The sequence below is a fragment of the Homalodisca vitripennis genome, chromosome 2 (assembly GCF_021130785.1).
Source record: "Homalodisca vitripennis isolate AUS2020 chromosome 2, UT_GWSS_2.1, whole genome shotgun sequence".
NCBI classification, from domain to species: domain Eukaryota; kingdom Metazoa; phylum Arthropoda; class Insecta; order Hemiptera; family Cicadellidae; genus Homalodisca; species Homalodisca vitripennis.
The window spans coordinates 196,938,413-196,959,168 of record NC_060208.1 but is presented as its reverse complement, the minus strand read 5'-3'; positions in this window follow the sequence as shown (position 1 = coordinate 196,959,168).

The window sequence follows — 20,756 nt, the reverse complement described above, 5'->3', positions numbered from 1 at the left end:
ACTTTTCTTAGTGTATATATTATATGTGTATTATTTAGTTTTCATTAGGATAAACATTTCTGATAAATAATTATTAAAAATAAATTACCTTTATCGCGCCTTAATAATACATAATTTTCTCATGTATATAAGCAGTTCTTGAGTACATTTAAAGAAGAAATAAAACTTTCAGATATGTCTTTATTGACAGTAATGAAAACATTCACTCCAAGATGTGTACAATGTCGGCGTTTATAGGTTTGTTTGTTTCCGTGGCACTACGATAACGGCTGGAGTTATAGAGCTACTAGATTGAACATTGGCCAATTCTTTTTATTCGCGGGAGAATCATAACGATTGATATAGGTTACTACAATTTAACGCAAGGAAAGCTTTTAGAAAAATCACATTTGAACATTAAAATGGAAACTTTTAAGTTGGCTCAATTATATCTTGTATCAACAATGCTTTTGGTATTATGTACCTCTTTCCTCCGTTTGCACTGTATCTACAGCTTTGTACTGAGCAAAACATCATGTAGGTCTTTTTCTACAATATATGGCCACGACAAAACCTTACGTAAGGTTTACTTTTTGCGGTCCAAATATTTCAACGCTATATTAAGGCCTTAAAATTGTGATTTTTTTGCTTTTAATTATATGAAAATTACACATATAAAAAATAAAAATAAATGTTCAATTAACAAAACGAACGTACATTTTTCAAAATGAAATATTAAAACATGTAAATACTAGTTTATCACCAAGAACTAAAACATTAGATTCTGATTTTTTTTTTCATTTCATCTTCTTTATAATAAAATCGTACTTGTTCATCAGTTTAGATTTTTATGGGTGGGTTTAACCATGTATAAGTTATATACCAAACAAAAGATTTAGTTATTTTATGGATATTTGAAAACATTTTATAATGAATCGTAACTTTTTCTACTTAAGTATTGCAATTTACTATTCCTGAGACACTTTGTAACCTAGATAAACATTTAGAAAAGAAATCAATAACCAAAGGAGATTACAATTTAGGATTTTATACGAGGGTATCAAAGAGATGTGGTTTTATAAAATAATACTACATTTAATTTAAACAGTACGACCATAACATGACTATGGCAAAGCAAACATGACTCGAGGGTCTAGAAAAAAAATATATTTCTTTTATCTGTGTATCTTTCCACACGATATTTTTAGTACGAATTATCCTACCCACCTTCAACTTTGCACAATCTTCTTTTATATTAGCAATAGCGATTTCGATAATGGTGCATTCACTCAATAGGATTTAGCTGAGCGTTAGTGAACAGGTTTTACATTGGTCTTATTGTAAACCATAATGGGAACGAAAATTTAAAAAAACAAAACATATAAATGATTAATCAAACTGAGTTAAAGATATGATATTTTACCGTCGACATAGTCATTAAAGTCTAATGAAATGAGGTATATACTTGAAATGCTAATGCAAGAGCAACCTCTTATATCACATACTACTATGTGTGTCCCAACTTTGTTTTATAATATGGTGATAAAAGGTAGACGATATCTTTATAGATAAAAATTACTATATTAAAGGTATAGTTTGTAACGTATTATTACTTTATATTTACTATTTACTAGAGGATGTAAAAATATAAATTGTTAAATAAACTAATCACATGTCCCATTACATATTTTGCAGATTTGTCTTCATTTAATTCTCTTATACTACTGTACTCTTTACTTTTCCCTTATACTTCGTTTACATTAAACCTATGTAACTTTTCTTAACATCTACAATTTGCACTGGCTCCTCTTGCGTAATTAATCTGGAGAGATGAAAAATAATTTATAAAAAGGGTAATCTTCAAACCCTTTCTACATTATTAAAGTAGTTTGGTGATAAGAGTAAACACAAAATAATTATAACCCTTTCCTAGGTTTTCTGAAGTATCCTTCTTTGAAAAATAAGATTCTGTATGATGCAAGCATAAACCAGTTCTAAAGTATATTAGTTAGGGTGAAATACAGTTTGCTGAAGTTATTGGGATTACGGTATATCCATTTTAAGTCTGGTATATGGAGATAAGCCTTTACTGGAGTACTTCCATGACTTAATCTGTTCTATACGTTATATCAGGATTATCTTGAATGAATCTCGGTCTGACCTGAAAACCTGCAAATTATATACTTGTTTTATTAAATTAGAATAGATAAAAGACGTCATCTTTGAAACTACAAAACATCTTACAGATATCTCCGATAGAAAATATTGGTTTAACAATTCAGTAAATATAAATTTACCGTCGATAAAAATGTTTATAAAAATTAAAATAAACTACAATGAAATATGAGGTCACAGGCTGTTTGTATATTTCTCGATTATATTTGATGAGAGCTCCGTAAAACCAACATAATCTCTTCATATATATGTTTTGATCAGATTATCTGCACTTTAAAAATAATTGATAATGTTGTATATATACATATATATAGTTAGTTAGACCACATGTGATAGTATCTCAGATATTTGAAAACCGTACGAGTGCATAGTGTTTGCTTACAAAATTACTTCTATTCGTTTGTATGCTGGTTATCCACATGACTAACTAAAAATATATTTTCCAACACTCAGGCAAGTCCTATTAAGACACATACACATTTTTGTAACTCAATTTTAGTTACTTAAAAACAAATATTTTATATATTAATTTTAACAAACTCTCCAATAATATAAGTTTTTATTTTTGTGAGGCCTTTCGTACTCCATGAGAACATCTTTGCACCCACACAACTGAATAAAAGTAATAATAACAATAATAACATAAATAATTTTGTACTAAATAAAAACATATGTCATTAAAATACAAAGAGATAATATTCTATGACAGGACAGTATGTTATATGTATAGATAAAAAATAAAGTTGATATTTACTTAGATCAAATAAAGTAACGGTGAATTTTGAAAAAATTTTAGTACGAAAGGCCTCACAAAAATAAAAACTTATATTATTGGAGGGTTTGTTTAAATTAATATATAATTTCCAATAAGAAAAGAGCTTCAAGAATGTAAAAAAATCTTTGTCAAAATTTCAAGCCTATAGGCTAGTTCGTTTCGTGGACAAATCATGAAGAAAGACTGACATAAATTAAATTCTTATAACCCTTTAAGTGATGGGATCGTCAACGTTCAGGCTAAATCAGATAGTTAATCATTTATTTGCTGTATTCATCAATAATGTATCAAGTGCCTTAAGTTATTAAGATCACTATTACGTTTGTGTAGTGCTTTCATTAAATATTGGACATTTCATATACATCAACGACTTTTTAATACTATACTAATGGAATATTACTAAAAACCATTATAAAAAATTATCAATTTATTACTTAATTTTAAATAATCATTAAATACACATTGGTTTTTAATTTAAATATTCTATTTAATTGATAACTTTGACATAATTTATAATGATTATTGTTAGCAATTTATATTTTTACTAACGGGAAAATAAATTTATTAAAAAAATTAAAATTAAAAAGGTTTTTCTTAAAAGATACAATAATTTTCTACTGTATAAAATGGATGAAATATACTAACGGGGGCACACATAACTTAATATCTGAGTTACGTATTCGGTAAAGTTGCCACGGCAACATTCATTCCCATCTTGCTTTAAGGCAGAGAATTCCCCAACATTATAATTTCATATATTGTTGGCCTCACCGCAGAAAGGTAAGTAGGTTATCACTATCGGATTTCATTTGTCGTTGTGGGAGGAATATGCAGATTGCTTTCGAAAATAACAGAAATTAACTAGATACATAATAATAGTCTGCATATTATGCTAATCATTCATTATTTTACCACAGGTGCGACTAGTTTATTTAGTAACTAGACTATTTAGTGGAGTGCCTCGAGCTTTCAAATCCTCAAAACCTCGGAATACAATTACAGAAAATGAATTTATTAATTGACGTAAGATTTTGTTTTTGAAATATAAATTACAATATTTAACAAAAATTTGTGTGAATTCAATTTTGCCCTGGTTTACACTAATTGTTATGGAGAAAAATTTTGGTCCATATAGCTTTACTTTATGTTGTATATTGTATTTATATGTGGAATTTCACCTAAATAGATATAACTAAACTTAATTATAACTATAACGAAGCAAAGCTAATTATAACTGAGTAAAATAAAGATGCCTATGTGTGTCAAGCATGGATAGTAGGGATCTCGAACAGGTAGTGGAACTTGGAGTGCAGAGCGGAGCGTCAGCTGCAATGTATCACGGAACGTCTCGGCTAGTTTCGTTTTAAATTACACGATCTCTGTGACTGTTTTTATATACGTAATAGTAAACGTAAATATAAGTAAATTAAGGAGATGAAATAAGAGAGAACATTATTAATATAACATTTGTTTACATAAGTATTTTCCATTGAGTATACTTCAAATACTTTATTCGACTTCAATTATTTGTATAATAGGTGTATAGGAGCAACTATTTTCGCTGAATTGTAAACATGCTACACTGTAGTATAAGCCACTTTTCTGGAAATCCACACGCACCTCTACATCCAACGTTTTCCTAGTTACAAAAGAAAATTTGCATTCGATTTTTTATTCAGAGCAGGTAACCAATCCGTTGTTATCGGGATGTAAATTTTATTGACCATCCTCAATTATTAATAATTACGTCATTTTCTAGCTATCTCTGGAACAATGATATTTTTTGCAGGTGTTTTATGATATACAGTAGTAGTATACTTTGGCCGTTGCTGGGACAACGCACACCCCAGACCGTTCTGGGACAAACCGTGTGAGACCGAATCTGGGACAGAAAATTGTTAGAGAGCGACTAAGAGTGTGAGTACGGGTAGTCAGAACCGCGCCGCGCGAATCACCACGCATGTCATCGCTGTCCCGCCACCGCCACCACGCGTTTGTTACTGTAAGTATGCAAGCAATTGGCACGCGCCTCGTCAGCACCGCGCCGCGCGACTGCTGAACCGTCACCACCACCGCGCCGTGTGAGACACCGCGTGTTGTTTCTATAAGTATACAAACAATCGGTACGCGCCTCGTCACTGTCCAGTCACCGCCGCGCCGCGCGAGACACCGCACCTTACTCATCCCACTCACCCACCTTCTTCCTACTCCTCTTCCTTTCAGAGTCAAATGTATTAATAATGCTATCATCCCTCCTTCCACTCATCCCACCCTCTTTCCTATTCTCATCCATCCATACCTCATCCTTTTCGATCGTCAATCGCCCATACAATAAGAGAGTAGCCAGCTCTATAATAATGGCGTTTTTCTCCTGCAAGCGAGCAAACAGCATTTCTCAATGCTACGGATGGTCTTCGAAGATCATCAGTCAAGAAATGTCCGAATTGTGGAGAAGAGGTTACTACATCTAACCTATCCCGCCACCAAAAAACAAAGAAGTGTATCCATACCTCATCCTTTTTCCATCGTCAATCGCCCATACAGTAAGAGAGTAGCCAGCTCTGTAATAATGGCATTTTTCTCCTGCAAGCGAGCAAACAGCATTTCTCAATGCTACGGATGGTCTTCGAAGATCATCAGTGAAGAAATGTCCGAATTGTGGAGCAGAGGTTACTGCATCTAACCTATCCCGCCACCAAAAAACAAAGAAGTGTATGTCAGCGTCAAATCCACCAGCTTATGCTTCTTCCAACGGATTCAATGAAAAACCTCCTTCGATGAAACAAGTATGTTCAAGGTGTGGTGCTGAAGTCAGGAACTCCTCCATGTCCCGCCATAAAAAAACAAAGAAATGCATGTCCGCGTTAGACAGACAAACTCCGGATTTTTGATATGTCTAATGTTGGAAAACTACGCTGATGCTGTGAGTGACAATCAATTCCAGAACGTGATTGCTGATTTTGATATGTCTATGTTGCCAGAGTCCTATTCAAATCTCAGACCTGAAGAACAAGACGCGATTGCTGATTTTGATATGTCTATGTTGCCAGAGTCCTATTCAAATCTCAGACCTGAAGAACAAGACGCGATTGCTGATTTTGATTTGTCTATGTTAGACACTCCAGATTTCTATTCCAAAATTAGATCTATAATTGGTCCATCTACAGCCGACCGCTCCAAAGTTTGAACCACCAGTAAAAAGGATACACCCCGATTCATTGAAAATTAAATCAATACTTGGTCCACCACCATTTGAAGTTCCGGATAATTCAGACTATTCACTGCATATACCATATAGTCCTGTATACCATTCACCACTACATATCCCAGAGAGTCCAACATACAACGTGCTTAGTCCGACCGATGTATGTGCTCAAATAAAACCCCCAGAAGAAACCATGTCCCAAAATGCAGTAAGGAAATAACGGTTTCCAACATGGCTCGGCACCAAAAATCTCAGAAATGTGCCAAAAACCAGCATGGTATGACATATAACGAACGTCTGAAAAAGATGGAAATCAAACCAGCTCCTAAAAGTAAAATGTGTTGGATTTGTGAAACACCAATAGAGTCATCCAACTGAACCGTCACAAACAATCGAACGTCATATCCGTTTGTCAGCACTTCATGAAGGTCCTCGATACAGGAGTGAAATATTACCCATTACGAGACTGACACCAAGACTGCCGGCACCCCACTCCAGACATCAACATGCTGGTAAAGAAATACCCAAAACGACCAAGGGAAGTCAAACAAGTACCGAAGGTCAATACAAACGATATAGCTCTTGAAGCGATGATCCGAAAACCGACTAGACCACAAAAGAATTCCTACAGGTGTGAAAAAGATTATTAGTGAGACACCGACTAGTAACAATTAATAGTGAGAATTCGATTAGCCCTACCATGGAAGAAAGACAGCTTCTGTCTGAAACAGAATCACCTTCAACACCTCATCTGGTTCCGGTACGTACTCCAGAGGAGTCACAGACAATACTTGATGAAATATCAGAAGTCCAGTCGGCATTCACGGAAGATTGAAAACGTATGTGATTATGAACAAACGTGGGATCAAAGATCCAAAAATGTTTCTTGAGATATGCAAACCACTCGTTGTTGAAAAAAACTTCAGGAAGCTGTAAAAAGAAAAAAATCTAAGGTAAACATGGTTTATCATGCTGAATTCAAGAAAATAATAAACGATGTGGAGGTGACTCAAGTCATGAACTTTAAAACGAAAAATGAAATTCTTTACTCGACAACGTCTCTGTCTGACTATTATAACTCAGCAAAACTTAAGATGTTGGTTGAGATGGACGAGTTTGAGGCAAACGGTTCTCAATGGTCACTAAAAAGTGTGAAAGACTTGGAGATCAGAGTCAACCGATACGTTCCTTTTCACGGATCCAGCTATGTGGTTCTACCAAAACAGATTCAATCCAAAAAGGCTGTTATTAATGTAAAAAACGAAGATCAGAAATGTTTTATGTGGTCTATTCTGGCAGCTTTACATCCAGTTAAGGTTCATCCAGAAAGAATCAGCAATTACGAACCTTTCAAACGAGAGCTGCTTCATGCACTAGCAACTTGCGAATGCCCTATGAACTTGATGATATAGCAAAGTTTGAAAGACGTAGTGGAATTTCTGTTAATGTCTATGCTTATGATGACAAGTTTGATATATTCCCCCTGAGAATAACTGATAACGAGATGGAAAAACATGTTAATCTACTGTTTATCAGAGAAAAAAAACAAACACTCACTACTGCTGGATCAAAGATATGTCCCGTTTGGTTAGTTCACAGATCTCACGAAATGGACATAAGATGTGGATATGCAATAGGTGTTTGCAACACTTTACGAGAGAGGATTTACTCATCAAGCATAGAGAAGACTGTAACACACACGATGCTGTAAAATTGGAACTACCAGAGCCAGGAACTGTAATTAGATTTAAAGATTTCAATTGCTCAATGAGAGTGCCCTTTGTGTATTACGCAGACTTTGAATGCTGTCTAGCACCTATTTCAACATGTCAACCGTGTAAAGTGGATTGTAATGGTAATCACCAGTCGTTCACTATTAAATATCAGAAACATAATGCCATTTCCTTCTGTATGTATGGGGTGTCAGAAGACGGCTTTTCCAAACCACCGATTAAATACTTTGGAGACGATGCTGCACATGTATTTGTAAAATCATTGATTGAGGAGTCGATAAGGATTAATGAACTTTACAAGAGTGAAGCAATAGTCCCCATGCAGTTGATGACAAAAGAGCAACAGGAAATGTTTGAATCTACTACTACTGTCATATCTGTGGAAATTTTCTTGGTGATGATCGTGTTAGAGAGACCATAACCATTTGACGGGTTTGTTTAGAGGAGCAGCTCACCAACAAGTGTAACATCAATTTCAAAAAACCTAGGTTCATTCCTGTTTTCATTCATAATTTAGCACGATACTCACCTTTTTCATTAAAGAGTTTGGTAAGTTCCAAAATCACATATCATTGATACCCAACAACGAGGAGCGGTACATTTCCTTTACGGTCAGTGTGGAAGGTGGAATTGAACTACGATTCATCGATTCATTCAAGTTCATGTCACAAAGTCTCGATAGGTTTGGCAAAGAATCTGACTAGATCTCAATTCAAACACATCTCAACATATTACAATGGTAAGGACCTCAATTTATTGCTACGAAAAGGAGTGTACCCTTACGACTACATGGACAGTATAGAAAAATATAGTGAAACATCACTACCTAGTCAAGAAGAATTTTACAATAGACTGAATAAACAACACATAACAAATGAAGATTAACAAACATGCGTGCGATGTATGGACCGCCTTTAACATTCAGAACATGAAAGAATATACAATGCTATATAACGAAACCGATGTCTTGCTGCTTGCAGATGTTATGGAAAACTTCAGGGATGTATGTCTCAATACATACAAATTAGATCCTGCATGGTATTTCACAGCACCTGGGTTGGCTTGGAACGCAATGCTAAAAATTACAAAAGTCGAACTGTCTCTATTGACTGACATCGATATGGTACTCATGGTTGAAAAGGGTATTCGTGGTGGTATTTCACAGTGTTCTCATCGATATGCGAAGGCAAACAATCCCTACATGAAAGACTACGACAAATCGAAACCAAACAACTACCTCATGTACTTGGATGCAAACAACCTGTATGGGTGGGCAATGTCTGTAAAACTACCATATGCAAACTTTCAGTGGAGCAGTACAGACATCGATGTAATGAAAGTTAGTGACGATTCACCCACAGGCTACATATTAGAAGTTGATTTGGAATATCCTGAAGAACTACACGACGTACACTCTGATCTACCTCTCGCTTCAAGAACGTAGAGTCCCACCAGGATCGAAAATGGCAAAGCTTCTGACAACTCTCTACAGCAAAGAAAAGTATGTCGTACACTACAAAAATTTAAAGCTTTATTTGAGTCTGGGTATGAAACTAAAACATGTTCATAGAGTTCTTAGTTTCAGTCAAAGCAATTGGTTGCAGCCGTACATTAATCTGAATACCATGGGAGCGTACAAAGGCGAAAAATGATTTTGAGAAAGACTTTTTCAAACTTATGAACAACTCAGTTTTTTGGAAAAACTATGGAAAATATGAGAAAAATCGTGTGGACATTCGTTTGGGTACTAAGTCCAAATTAGTGGAAAGATGGGTTAGCAAACCGAACTTTAAGAGTCGAACCATCTTTACAGAAAACCTAGTTGCTGTACATTTTAGTAAGAAAAAACTTTTGTTAAATAAAAAACCTATTTACGTAGGTATGAGTAATTCTAGACATATCAAAGACACTGATGTATGATTTCCACTACAATGTAATGAAAGAGAAGTATGGATCTAATATAAAAATTGGTGTACACCGATACCGATTCCCTGATATATGACATCAAAACGAAAAAACTTCTATGAAGACATGAAACATTTAATTGGATTATTTGATACAAGTGACTACCCCAACCCCAACCAATATGGCTTCCCCACGTAAACAAAAAAGTTCTGGGTAAAATGAAAGATGAACTTAATGGTCGAATCATGCGAGAGTTTGTAGGACTACGATCCAAGATGTATGCGAGCAATATAGAAGACAACCATTTCATAAAGAGGTCTAAGGGCGTTGAAAAAAGCTGTAGTTGAAAATGAAATTACCTTTAGCAACTATAAAGACTGTTTGTTTAGTAACATCGAGCACTACAAAACGATGAATGCAATTCGGAGTCAAGCACACAATCTCTACAGCGTAGAACACCATAAAGTGGTACTTTCATCAAAGGACGACAAGCGTTTCGTACTCGAAGAACAATATCCGAACCCTAGCATGGGGTCATTATAGAATATCGAAAACTGTTAAATTGTAAATGTATGTAAGAGAACATACTATGGAAAATTCAAGTGTATTGCAAAGATAAAATTCGAAGACCAATTTTTACCTAGACCGTTTACGGTGTCTTATTGTAGGACCGTCTGGGAGTGGTAAAACGAACTTGTTATTGAATTTCATTTACAACAAAGATGGAGTTTCCGTTCAAGAATCTATACGTGTTTAGTCGTTCAATAGAACAACCTGCATATGTAGATCTGCGTGAACAATACAGTAGATTAGAATAACGTTTATACTTAAACGTCAAATTACGTTTAAGAACGTTAAATTACGTTTATACTTAAAACGTCAAATTACGTTTATGAACGTTAAATAACGTTTATACTTAAACGTCAAATTACGTTTATGAACGTTAAATAACGTTTATACTTAAAACGTCAAAATTACGTTTATGAACGTTAAATAAACGTTTATACTTAAACGTCAAATTATGTTTATGAACGTTAAATTACGTTTATGAACGTTAAATTACGTTTATACTTAAACGTCAAATTAAAACGTCAAAATGTAATTGTTCACGCAGATCTACATATGCAGGTTGTTCTATTGAACGACTAAACACGTATAGATTCTTGAACGGAACTCCATCTTTGTTGTAAATGAAATTCAATAACAAGTTCGTTTTACCACTCCCAGACGGTCCTACAATAAGACACCGTAACGGTCTAGGTAAAAATTGGTCTTCGAATTTATCTTTGCAATACACTTGAATTTCCATAGTATGTTCTCTTACATACATTTACAATTTAACAGTTTTCGCATATTCTATAATGAACCCATGCTAGGGTTCGGATATTGTCTTCGAGTACGAAACGCTTGTCGTCCTTTGATGAAAGTACTACTTTATGGTGTTCTACGCTGTAGAGATTGTGTGCTTGACTCCGAATTGCATTCATCGTTTTGTAGTGCTCGATGTTACTAAACAAACAGTCTTTATAGTTGCTAAAGGTAATTTTCATTTTCAACTACAGCTTTTTCACGCCCTTAGACCTCTTTATGAAATGGTTGTCTTCTATATTGCTCGCATACATCTTGGATCGTAGTCCTACAAACTCTCGCATGATTCGACCATTAAGTTCATCTTTCATTTTACCCAGAACTTTTTTGTTTACGTGGGGAAGCCCATATTGGTTGGGGTTGGGGTAGTCACTTGTATCAAATAATCCAATTAAATGTTTCATGTCTTCATAGAAGTTTTTTCGTTTTTGATGTCATATATCAGGGAATCGGTATCGGTGTACACCATTTTTATATTAGATCCATACTTCTCTTTCATTACATTGTAGTGGAAATCATACATCAGTGTCTTTGATATGTCTAGAATACTCATACCTACGTAAATAGGTTTATTTAACAAAAGTTTTTTCTTACTAAAATGTACAGCAACTAGGTTTTCTGTAAAGATGGTTCGACTCTTAAAGTTCGGTTTGCTAACCCATCTTTCCACTAATTTGGACTTAGTACCCAAACGAATGTCCACACGATTTCTCATATTTTCCATAGTTTTTTTCCAAAAACTGAGTTGTTCATAAGTTTTGAAAAAGTCTTTCTCAAAATCATTTTTCGCCTTTGTACGCTCCATGGTATTCAGATTAATGTACGGCTGCAACCAATTGCTTTGACTGAAACTAAGAACTCTATGAACATGTTTTTAGTTTCATACCCAGACTCAAATAAAGCTTTAAATTTTTGTAGTGTACGACATACTTTTCTTTGCTGTAGAGAGTTGTCAGAAGCTTTGCCATTTTCGATCCTGGTGGGACTCTACGTTTCTGAAGCGAGAGGTAGATCAGAGTGTACGTCGTGTAGTTCTTCAGGATATTCCAAATCAACTTCTAATATGTAGCCTGTGGGTGAATCGTCACTAACTTTCATTACATCGATGTCTGTACTGCTCCACTGAAAGTTTGCATATGGTAGTTTTACAGACATTGCCCACCCATACAGGTTGTTTGCATCCAAGTACATGAGGTAGTTGTTTTGGTTTCGATTTGTCGTAGTCTTTCATGTAGGGATTGTTTGCCTTCGCATATCGATGAGACACTGTGAAATACCACCACGAATACCCTTTTCAACCATGAGTACCATATCGATGTCAGTCAATAGAGACAGTTCGACTTTGTAATTTTTAGCATTGCGTTCCAAGCCAACCCAGGTGCTGTGAAATACCATGCAGGATCTAATTTGTATGTATTGAGACATACATCCCTGAAGTTTTCCATAACATCTGCAAGCAGCAAGACATCGGTTTCGTTATATAGCATTGTATATTCTTTCATGTTCTGAATGTTAAAGGCGGTCCATACATCGCACGCATGTTTGTAATCTTCATTTGTTATGTGTTGTTTATTCAGTCTATTGTAAAATTCTTCTTGACTAGGTAGTGATGTTTCACTATATTTTTTCTATACTGTCCATGTAGTCGTAAGGGTACACTCCTTTTCGTAGCAATAAATTGAGGTCCTTACCATTGTAATATGTTGAGATGTGTTTGAATTTGAGATCTAGTCAGATTTCTTTGCCAACCTATCGAGACTTTGTGACATGAACTTGAATGAATCGATGAATCGTAGTTTCAATTCCACCTTCCACACTGACCGTGTAAAGGAAATGTACCGCTCCTCGTTGTTGGGTATCAATGATATGTGATTTTGGAACTTACCAACTCTTTAATGAAAAGGTGAGTATCGTAACCTGCTAAATTATGAATGAAAACAGGAATGAACCTAGGTTTTTTGAAATTGATGTTACACTTGTTGTGAGCTGCTCCTCTAAAACAAACCCGTCAAATGTTATGGTCTCTAACACGATCATCACCAAGAAAATTTCCACAGATATGACACGTAGTAGTAGATTCAAACATTTCCTGTTGCTCTTTTGTCATCAACTGCATGGGGACTATTGCTTCACTCTTGTAAAGTTCATTAATCCTTATCGACTCCTCAATCAATGATTTTACAAATACAAGTGTCAGCATCGTCCTCCAAAGTATTTAATCGGTGGTTTGGAAAAGCCGTCTTCTGACACCCCATACATACAGAAAGGAAATGGCATTATGTTTCTGATATTCTAATAGTGAACGACTGGTGATTACCATTACAATCCACTTTACACGGTTTGACATGTTGAAATAGGTGCTAGACAGCATTCAAAGTCTGCGTAATACACAAAGGGCACTCTCATTGAGCAATTGAAATCTTTAAATCTAATTAACAGTTTCCTGGCTCAGGTAGTTCCAATTTTACAGCATCGTGTGTGTTACAGTCTTCTCTATGCTTGATGAGTAAATCCTCTCTCGTAAAGTGTTGCAAACACCTATTGCATATCCACATCTTATGTCCATTTCGTGAGATATGTGAACTAACCAAACGGGACATATCTTTGATCCAGCAGTAGTGAGTGTTTGTTTTTTCTCTGATAAACAGTAGATTAACATGTTTTTCCATCTCGTTATCAGTTATTCTCAGGGGAATATATCAAACTTGTCATCATAAGCATAGACATTAACAGAAATTCCACTACGTCTTTCAAACTTTGCTATATCATCAAGTTTCATAGGGCATTCGCAAGTTGCTAGTGCATGAAGCAGCTCTCGTTTGAAAGGTTCGTAATTGCTGATTCTTTCTGGATGAACCTTAACTGGATGTAAAGCTGCCAGAATAGACCACATAAAACATTTCTGATCTTCGTTTTTTACATTAATAACAGCCTTTTGGATTGAATCTGTTTTGGTAGAACCACATAGCTGGATCCGTGAAAAGGAACGTATCGGTTGACTCTGATCTCCAAGTCTTTCACACTTTTTAGTGACCATTGAGAACCGTTTGCCTCAAACTCGTCCATCTCAACCAACATCTTAAGTTTTGCTGAGTTATAATAGTCAGACAGAGACGTTGTCGAGTAAAGAATTTCATTTTTCGTTTTAAAAGTTCATGACTTGAGTCACCTCCACATCGTTTTATTATTTTCTTGAATTCAGCATGATAAACCATGTTTACCTTAAGATTTTTTTCTTTACAGCTTCCTGAAGTTTTTCAACAACGAGTGGTTTGCATATCTCAAGAAACATTTTTGGATCTTTGATCCCACGTTTGTTCATAATCACATACGTTTTCAATCTTCCCGTGAATGCCGACTGGACTTCTGATATTTCATCAAGTATTGTCTGTGACTCCTCTGGAGTACGTACCGGAACCAGATGAGGTGTTGAAGGTGATTCTGTTTCAGACAGAAGCTGTCTTTCTTCCATGGTAGGGCTAATCGAATTCTCACTATTAATTGTACTAGTCGGTGTCTCACTAATAATCTTTTTTCACACCTGTAGGAATCTTTTGTGGTCTAGTCGGTTTTCGGATCATCGCTTCAAGAGCTATATCGTTTGTATTGACCTTCGGTACTTGTTTGACTTCCTTGGTCGTTTTGGGTATTTCTTTACCAGCATGTTGATGTCTGGAGTGGGTGCCGGCAGTCTTGGTGTCAGTCTCGTAATGGGTAATATTTCACTCCTGTATCGAGGACCTTCATGAAGTGCTGACAAACGGATATGACGTTTCGATTGTTTGTGACGGTTCCAGTTGGATGACTCTATTGGTGTTTTTTTCACAAATCCAACACATTTTACTTTTAGGAGCTGGTTTGATTTCCATCTTTTCAGACGTTCGTTATATGTCATACCATGCTGGTTTTTGGCACATTTCTGAGATTTTTTTGGTGCCGAGCCATGTTGGAAACCGTTATTTCCTTACTGCATTTTGGACATGGTTTCTTCTGGGGTTTTTATTTGAGCACATACATCGGTCGGACTAAGCACGTTGTATGTTGGACTCTCTGGGATATGTAGTGGTGAATGGTATACAGGACTATATGGTATATGCAGTGAATAGTCTGAATTATCCGGAACTTCAAAATGGTGGTGGACCAAGTATTGATTTAATTTTCAATGAATCGGGGTGTATCCTTTTTACTGGTGGTTCAAACTTTGGAGCGTCGGCTGTAGATGGACCAATTATAGATCTAATTTTGGAATAGAAATCTGGAGTGTCTAACATAGACAAATCAAAAATCAGCAATCGCGTCTTGTTCTTCAGGTCTGAGATTTGAATAGGACTCTGGCAACATAGACATATCAAAATCAGCAATCGCGTCTTGTTCTTCAGTCTGAGATTTGAATAGGACTCTGGCAACATAGACATATCAAAATCAGCAATCACGTTCTGGAATTGATTGTCACTCACAGCATCAGCGTAGTTTTCCAACATAGACATATCAAAATCCGGAGTTTGTCTGTCTAACGCGGACATGCATTTCTTTGTTTTTTTATGGCGGGACATGGAGGAGTTCCTGACTTCAGCACCACACCTTGAACATACTTGTTTCATCGAAGGAGGTTTTTTCATTGAATCCGTTGGAAGAAGCATAAGCTGGTGGATTTGACGCTGACATACACTTCTTTGTTTTTTTGGTGGCGGGATAGGTTAGATGCAGTAACCTCTGCTCCACAATTCGGACATTTCTTCACTGATGATCTTCGAAGACCATCCGTAGCATTGAGAAATGCTGTTTTGCTTGCTATCAGGAGAAAATGCCATTATTACAGAGCTGGCTACTCTCTTACTGTATGGGCGATTGACGATGGAAAAAGGATGAGGTATGGATACACTTCTTTGTTTTTTGGTGGCGGATAGGTTAGATGTAGTAACCTCTTCTCCACAATTCGGACATTTCTTGACTGATGATCTTCGAAGACCATCCGTAGCATTGAGAAATGCTGTTTGCTCGCTTGCAGGAGAAAACGCCATTATTATAGAGCTGGCTACTCTCTTATTGTATGGGCGATTGACGATCGAAAAGGATGAGGTATGGATGGATGAGAATAGGAAGAGGGTGGGATGAGTGGAAGGAGGGATGATAGCATTATTAATACATTTGACTCCTGAAAGGAAGAGGAGTAGGAAGAAGGTGGGTGAGTGGGATGAGAAAGGTGCGGTGTCTCGCGCGGCGCGGCGGTGACTGGACAGTGACGAGGCGCGTACCGATTGTTTGTATACTTATAGAAACAACACGCGGTGTCTCACACGGCGCGGTGGTGGTGACGGTTCAGCAGTCGCGCGGCGCGGTGCTGACGAGGCGCGTGCCAATTGCTTGCATACTTACAGTAACAACGCGTGGTGGCGGTGCGGGACAGCGATGACATGCGTGGTGATTCGCGCGGCGCGGTTCTGACTACCCGTACTCACACTCTTAGTCGCTCTCTAACAATTTTCTGTCCCAGATTCGGTCTCACACGGTTTGTCCCAGAACCGGTCTGGGGTGCGTTGTCCCAGCAACGGCCAAAGTATACTACTTACAGTATTTGAAGTTGAACGTAATTAAAATCTTTAGTGTTTGATGTAGCTGTAAATAAACCCAAAATACATGGTGTGCCCACTTTACATATGTTATTTGGGGTCTCCATTTAATATTTTTGATATTATTTTTTATACTGCTCATTGAATTTAAATCAGATGGTCTCTAAACATTTCTAGAAACCTTAATTTTTCGTTTATTGAAAAAGGTATAATTAGTATCACCACCCGCAAAAGCATGTAAAAAGAGTTTGTTCTATACATTTTACCAATCCATATATATATATATATATATATAAAATGTATACAAACTCTATATATATATATATATGTGTGTGTGTGTGTGTGTGTGTGTGTGTGTGTGTATACAATATACACCACATATTGAATCCAAATTTCCTATAAAACATCACAGCCAAAGTAATATGCAGCTATTTTATATGCAGTGGTGATAGAAACTATCTTATTTGTACAGCTTATATTATAGCATGTCCTAAGGATTTGCATTTCTTTTCATATATAGGAATTATTTCCATGTTATTTTATTGTCTTTTAATATTATTTCTGATAGTGAAAACTGTTAAAATTTTGAAATTGATTCATCAACAACCTGAAGCATTTTATCACTTAGCGTATATTTTTCATAATTGTACACTTGAGCTTTATGTCTTTTCTAATAATTTCGCTAGCCGCTTCCAATATACTAAACTCCTTTTCTTTTTTATTATTATATTTTTGATTGTACAAATTTTATGTTAATACATCATGCTAGATCGTTTTGAAACATATAATGGTATTAGATCCAAAATTAGTTTAAATAACAATGTCATCGTTTAAACGTTCTATTAGTCGGTTTTAAATAGTTTTTTTCATCCGAAATATGGTCTGTAGTTATGACATCTTTCAACTCTTGCATGGTAAATTGGTAATCTTCATTCTCTTCTATTTAATTATATTTTATCCATTGCTGCATCTACCATCAAAGTTTCTGGATTAACTTTTTCCAACATTATTTAGATGAATAGGGTAGTTGAGCAAATTATAACAATTTGCTGATATTTCGAATAATAGTCATTGTTTTATGAATTTCTCGATAGTGATCATTCTTTTGTACGGAAAAAAATTCACGATGGATTCATTTAAAGTTGGAGTATCGATATATGAAATCTTTCTTCGTCGATATTTATTCAGTTTTCCTTCTTTTGCCTTATCAGCTGCTTGGCCACAGGAAACAGTGTTTTCCCAATCGACGTTAGATAAATCAATCCACGTTACTATGGAGTTTCTTTTCTAAGGTAAAAATAAATAAGTGTGACTTTTTATACATTATAATATTTCTTATTTATATATTTTTGTCGACAACCTGTATTATTATAAAAAAAATTCTGTTTGTAAGTGAAGTAATCCTGTCGTTCGCTTGAACCAACTCTTAAAGAGGTTACTTTTGTACTAATCTTTATTATTTCACCAATATATGAAGTTTCGGGGAATGACCCCAAGTTTTTCTATACTATAGTCATCAGTCCCGCTGCTAGTCGTTGATTTAACCATTGTTTGAATACTAATGGAAAATAATAAGTTCATTACGTTTTATTCATTATTATTATATTTTTTTATTTCAATTGGTTTTGAATCCTCAACTTATCTGTTGCTTAAGAAAATATCAAACAATGAACTACAGTTTAAATCAGGTTACTTACCAAACGAAGCAATACGAACTATTTTGTAAAAGTTTAATTCAAATAAAATCTTCTTGAATGCAATTGCTGTTAAATAATATACAAGGATTATTCGAAAAAACACAGAATTTTCACCGTTATAAATACACAACATGTACAGAGCATTTATAATTTATAACTAAAATAGCCGAAACATTCCACTGTACTTTGCGCCTTGCACTCCGCTCTCCCCTCCACATTTTATGTACTAAAGGTCCCTACAATCATTCATTTACACAATTATCTTAAATATATGTTCTCTTTATCTGAATATGTGAAATTTCACATAGGCATTTTTAAGAAAACATTTAAAGCGACTTTATATGTTTGCAATAATTTTTTTAATAATTTATGAACATAAGGAAAAGTCTAACGAAAAATATTTTTGCTAAAAATTGCAATTTATAGTTCAAAAAACAAAATCCCGCGTTGAACATATAAATTCATTCACTATAATTGAAATTCGTAGGTCAAATTCCCTAGTCGCTCCACTGATTTATGGTTTACTTATAGTCTACTAATATTTATATTCCACAATAATTTTTATGTTAGGAAACCGCCTTTCTGTACCTTAGAAAACTATACCTAGCTCAAACACAGTTCATTGTGAAATTCGTTCATATATAAGTTATTTTTGGTAAAATTACTTAATGTTTACTACAAATGGTTTCCTACCGTATCTTTAACATGAGGAAATTAATGCATACAAAACATGGATTTGACTTTCATCAAAACTATGATACAGAAACTTCATAGGGCTTCTTTTTCTTTTTATTTGCTTAGGACAAGGGCTTATGATTCTTATATATATATATATATATATATATATATAAGAACTTATAAAAGATAACTTATTAAAGAACCTTTGAGTTTGATTCTGTCGTGACAGGATATTCAGGTTGGTTAGGTAGAGCATACAGATCCTTTCCTCTCGAGAGGTACTATCAGACAAGTCACCTAGGAGAAATTATATGCTAGCACTTTTCCAGCACCTTCCAGTCAAAGCGGTCAGAGGAAAATAATCTCCTATGTCTAGTCATTGCCACTAAAATAGTTCCTACAGTAAACATTGGTTTTTGCTATACTTTTAGGTTTAACAATAGTGTTATAATTTCAAACCTCGTAGAAAAAATAGGCAACAACAACAAAATTATGTTTATTTTACGCAAATAAACAAAACATTTATTTTTCTGATTAAGTGGTATGATAATGTCTTAAGCACGTCTGTAACGTAAAGTTTAAAAAATACGTTGTTAATTTTTATTTCAAAAATTGTTCCCTGATGAAAATGGTGGATTTTATGTTATTTATTCATATTTAATGTGACGTTATAACAGTTTAAGACTTAAAGACTTCTTCTCTTATATAGGCTGGGTTCAAGGCACTCATATCCGATTTTCATGAGTACGATACTTCAAGGGATCGTCCTTGACATTCCAGAAACTGATCTTTTAATACGCCTTTAATAAATCTTACTCTTACACTAAGGTACATATAGTTCTGCTAAACGTACCACAGCTTAAATTATAAACAAATCAACATAAAAATTAAGTAAACCCCTGTTATAAAATTTAAATTTCATATTAAGCAGTAAGATAAATAAAAAAGTTTGGTCAATTGAGGTCAAGCAGTTAATTTTGTCAAAACAAAGAGCAGTAAATCATCGTAAAATCTGTATTAGTTAATAAGTTTAAACAATTTAATAAGTAAAAGTTTTGTATTAAAAGTACTCATAAGTTATATCAGAATGGCAATTTTGAGTGAATGTGTGACTAACACCTGATGAAAGGTGGAATGGAAATATAAAATAAACATATTGACTTGTTAAATGAATAGGTCACTGTCTCCTCGTTCTGAAACGGTAACAACAAGCTATCACGAGACAAATGGTTCAATCTTGTTACACGTTACTCGTAATGGCTAGTCATTTATAAGATGACTGTGAAAATGGATGGATCAACGTCATAGCAATTAAATCGTTCATTATTATAGAAGCGTAGTTGTAACTAATGTTCTCGCCAATAAAATGAATATAATAAAGTATTATTCAACACCAGATTAAGCAATTCATTGTTCATTATATTTCTGGTAATTGTAACTGTAGCAGTCTTTCTGGTATTGGACAGCCGTTCTATATAATTTGATATCTATCTTATATCTTACAATGAAAAAGTCCTCACCCAATTTTATCAGTGAACAAGAGAGATAAACATTTGCTTCAATATTTTTTGTAATCTTGTTTAGTTAAATTTTGTTAATCTTAGTATTTCAACAAAACTGCGCGTTCTCCTCAAAGTTGTGATAACTTCAAAAGAAAAAACAATTGGGAAG